Source organism: Sardina pilchardus, chromosome 23, assembly GCF_963854185.1.
Source record: "Sardina pilchardus chromosome 23, fSarPil1.1, whole genome shotgun sequence".
Taxonomy (NCBI): Eukaryota; Metazoa; Chordata; class Actinopteri; order Clupeiformes; family Clupeidae; genus Sardina; species Sardina pilchardus.
Window position 1 is genome coordinate 17,625,194 of NC_085016.1, and position 5,000 is coordinate 17,630,193.

A 5,000-nucleotide genomic window follows, 5' to 3' on the forward strand; every position below is an offset into this window, starting at 1 on the left:
GTATTCAGAAGGACACTCTTTGCGCTTGTGGTCTTTGGGTGGAGTTGAGGGTAATTTTATCGTGGCATCTTAAGTGGTTGCTTGAGGTACCGGGGGGGAAATCACTGGCTTGGCACAAGAGCACCAGTGTCACGGTAAAGCGTCAGAGAACCTACCGCAGGAGCGTGTAATTACGCGTATACCTTTCAAATTATAGCTCGATTTCACATATAGCTCACGTTTCCTGTTTGATATTCAGGGGTTTCGCTCGGTCGTCTCATAAATAAGGAGAAAGGTAGTGGAAGAATTCCCTTTTCTCTCCTTTTTCTTTCACTACAGGTCGCACCCTGGAGAAAAAATATTAGCTTTTTATTAAAAAATCTGTTGGAAGATGAATATTCTCTCGAGGCTAAGATCTCTCTGTCTTTGTATACGGTCACTTTTTTCCCCCCTTCCCCTTTTCTCTTCGTTCTCGTCTCTCCTCTCTCGCAGTTATGAGGGAAAATAATTAGCGCCTCATGGTGATCTGTGCTCTCCTTCTCACACACTCACTGAATCACCAGGCCGACTTTGCGCCAACCAGCCGTGGAGAGACCGGAAAAAAAAGTCCCAGCGAGTAACCGGAGCTTTTCCGCCGACACTTTGGCCTTTCTCAAATTGCTCGGCGAGGGCGCCCGGGCTTCGCCTTTAAGAGATGGCGATCAGACGTATTAAAAAAAGAGAGATCTCCATGCTGAGCCGTGACCCTGTTTCCAAGTGGCCCGTGGTGTTGCCAGGCCCCAGACATGTGTGTGATCCGCGCTCGCTCGCCGCTGCCAAGCAGCCGTTCCAGGGCCCCGAGGACTCCCGACCACAACTATCCTCTCCGTCTCCGAACGGCAAGCCAACGCTTTTACAATCGCTGACAAAGTCAGAAAGAGAGAGACTCAGAAGGACAGCGAGAGCGAGGGAAAGAGAGAAAGAGAGAAAGAGAGGAAGAGAGGAAGAGAGAAAGATGAAGGGAGGGGGTCACAATGGTACACTTGTTTAAATTATATTATTCAGCATTTGCAAATAAGACTTTTTTCACCATGACATGAATTTTGTTTTAACTTGATAAGACAAAAGATAGAAGAGGACAGTTTCAGAAAAGAATGAGAATAGAATAACCTCTCTAAATTTAAAATGAAGTTCATCTGTATATCTCAGGCATCTTGTTCTCAGCCAAAGAGAATATAATACACCTTTTCTTGAACATTTGGTTGAAAAGGCAATCACTATTGCAGCACAAATCACCTCTAATCTCTCTATAAAGATAAAGGCATGTCCTGTACCTCCATCAAACAAGTTCAGGGACTCAGATGTAATCAACAAAACAGCCCACTGCTCACAACGTTACCCTCACTCTATGCAATACCAACCATCTTTGATGCATTTACTACTGTTGGCTTGATGCTTTCAAGGCTGTTTTGTTATTAAGATCATATCAACAAGATGTGCTTTTTGACCAAGCCAATGCTACTGCAATGAAAAAAAAAAACAACTCAGAGCCAAAGAAAAAGATCCAGACCAGCTGTGATCACATACGTTAAATATTTCCCTCACTGATCAGTTAATTTGGGCCTGATCAAAGCCTTGGCCACCCCGGAGACTTCCGATGGGAGGTAAACAGGTCGCGGCATCAAAGCCCCCCCGACCCCCCACACCCCCCCCCCAACCCCATTCAGACGGACTTTAATATAAGAGCTTCCCCACAGGCGATGGGGTTTGTGGCTACAGCTGGACGGGGTTCAAGCCTGATCGGGCCCCAAAGGATCACCCGGGCTTTTGCATGGTATCTTTACAGCCCGCTATGAATTAAAGAGGCCCACCCGTGAGAGAGTGCCCAGCACACCGGCCGAAGGGGCTGGGTCATAAAAGTGGAGAGCTACATGTGCTCTAACCTTTTATTAACATAGCATACATGCAACATAAACATATACATTTTCCAACTGTACCAACTTGATCTAAACCGACATAATACAATAACAACAATACAATAACATATAAACTTACCAAACTATACCAAAATACCAACTTCCAACTAACCTATCCAATCCTAATCTAAATCGAAGAGGTTGTCAGTCTCTTTTCATGAAGTATTGCAGCTTTGTATTCCATAAGCCGGTGGATTGCTTAAGTATGCTGAGGGCGAGACAGCCAGAGACCCTCAGCTAAGGATCGCACAGCAGGTGTATGAAACATTCAGCTCAGCCAGATGACAGAACAGACAATGAATGGAGTTGAACTTTGACCCCTCGAGGGTCTCTGGGCAACCACAAAAAACTTTCCCCCCTGCCCTCGCCATCCTGTGGTGACTGACATCCAGCGGTGGGGTGCACCGGGGTGAGTGTGTGTGTGTGTGTGTGTGTGTGTGTGAGTGTGTGTGTTTTGGAGGGGTTACCTGACCCCACAGCGCAAAGCAGGAGGTGAGAAGCTCACCAAAACTCTCTCCCATTTAACAGTGGCCTCCGCTGGCAGTGTGGTGAGCAAGCTGCTGAATCATTTAGAGGCAGAATGAGGAAATGTTTAAAGAGGTGTCCACTCTCTTCAAGTTGCCTGTAGAACTTAGCGAGGGCCAAGGGAGCGGGGTGGAGCGAGGTGGGGTAGTGGGGTGGAGCGAGGTGGGGTGGGGTGGGGTGGAAGGCTAGTACTGATGACGGAGAGGGTGGAGAGGGTGGAGGGGGGGGAAGGGGCAGCAGTGGCAGAGGGCAAGTGGGGTTAAGTAGTTACTCTTTCTAATGACTCCATCTTTGGCTCCGTTGGCCTTCAGCATTTCATGGCTCTGGAATTTTCTAAATTACACAGAGACATTGTGGTGAGGACAGAGGTGCAATTTTATGTCCTAAAAAAACCAACCGGCTATTCCGCTGAGAGAGGGCCCCTTCGCGTTCAGAAAAAAAAGGTGGTGTTGCAAGGGTAAATAAGAAAAACATATTTTGCTTTTAAAACTAGCAGTCATGAGCACTACTATTTAAATAATATCAAAGGGTTTAATGAAGTATTAAAATATGAGATCCAGATTTTAAAAATATGACTCCACTCTTTTTTTCACGATACTTAGCACGTGGGTTCTTTCACACATGATTGACACTTAACTGCTTTGTTTTTGTTCTTTTCGGGACTCGTGGCCATTTTGTGCAAATGCCCAATCTTCACTGAGGCCCAGAGGACAAGGGGCTACTGTGATGTGGTTAGGAGTTTGACCATGGGTCTCCACTGTTTGTGTTTCAGGGGTAAGACTACACACACTGCCCCCAACATTGTCATTCATTTCACACACACACACACACACACACACACACACACACACACACACACACCACGGACTCGGTTCAGATGACGCTGGGTAAGCGCTAGCCCTGTTGAGCGCTAGCCGCACGCAGCCGAGCCTGTGTCCACCTATCAGACGCCAGCGCAACTTGTTTAAGTTTGCCCCCCTCACCACAGCGCCATCGCCACAAGAACGAACGAAAGAACAAACGGACGGACGAAGGGAACATAAAGGAAAAAGAGGAAATTCAAAAAAAGAACAAAAGAAAAAGGAGAAAGACAGTGGAGAAGGAGAGTAACAAGGAGCATGAGAAAAGGGACAGGATGAAAGTGAAGGGGTTGGGTGGGCTGAAGAATTAGAGCCCTGTCGAGTACAATCCATCAGCGCCGCGCTCTTGTCGCTGGAGTCATCTTGCGTTACTCCAGAGAAGAGCCAGGGCAGAGTGGGAGGCCAGAGAGAGAGAGAGAGAGAGAGAGAGAGAGAGGAAGAAGGGGGGGGAGAGAGAGAATGAGCGAGGAAGAGAGGGAGAGAGAGAGAGAGGAAGAGGGGGGAGAGAGAATGAAAGAGAGAGAGAGAGAGAGAGAAAGAGAAAGAGAAAGAGAAAGAGATAGAGAGAGAGGCTAATCAGAGGAGAAAACAGCAGAGTTGGACCTCTAGGGAATGCCTGCTCCCTCCCCCTGTGAGACACACACACACACACACACACACACACACACACACACACTCACTCACACACACACACCCATTTCCCTCAGCACCATTACTCCCGTGTCTGCCTGTGTGTCTGCGTCCGCGTCCTGATGAGCTCGATCTGCTCTGGCTTTTACCACTGAGCTGTTTATTACATAAGTGCAGCGAGCAGTCGAGGCATGACTCGCGTTTCCCCTGATGGCGCGCCTGTCTTGCTCTATTTAGACCCTTCATTCGCGTGATAGCGGGATTGAAACCGCCGCGATACCGCTAATGCATGGCAATCATGGCAGCGTAGTGGAGTTGAAAAGGTCTTGCATCGCTCGAGGAAAAAAAACAGTCCGTGTAACGAACCCCCCCTCCCCTCACACGTGTCATACAGGGCTCGCAATGTGTTTAGGGAGGGGGGTGTGGGTGGGGGTGTATCGCCTCGGATGTTCAAAACGAAGCCAATGAAGTCGTTGTGAAATATTCAAGCTCTGAGGGGTCTTGGATTGAGGTCAAGTGCAATGGCAGGAGGATCCCCGCCCTTCTCCTCGCTCCCTCCCCACAGCCCCAGCGCTGCGGATAATGGCGTAGCAAAGCAGGCGTTAACAACCCGACCTGGCACCTGGAGATGCGCAGGCGCAGGTGAGAGAGAGGGGGGGGGTTGGGGGGGGGGGGGGGGGGGTTCAGACATGCCAAGACGCATAAGCATTATCCGCGGCTGCCGTTTGAGGGGCACAACAAGAGACGACAGGTAAATGACTGGTGCCAGATCAGGCGGACCACCCAACCAGGAGTCGTGCACGCGGCAGCGCAGACGAGGGCGGCGAAGCGCGGGGAGCCAAAAGGTCACGGGGAGGAGCACCGCCGCACGCACAAACAGACGCGTCGAGTCGCTCGCCCCCCCGCCGCAAACGATGGGGGAGGCGCGTGTGTGTGTGTGTGTGTGTGTGTGTGTGTGTGTGTGTGTGTGTGTGTGTGTGCATTCCAGTGGATTTACCCAAACCGACGGAGCCGCTGCAGCTGCGTGTCGACCCTTTGGCTTTGGGAGCAT

General features: G+C 49.7%; 1 protein-coding gene across 1 annotated transcript in view; it reads right to left on the reverse strand.

The window, feature by feature from the left end:
• unc5cb (unc-5 netrin receptor Cb) overlaps nt 1-5,000 on the reverse strand; it is a gene marked incomplete in the record, with an annotated part of 206,583 nt that overhangs the window by 178,479 nt on the left and 23,104 nt on the right.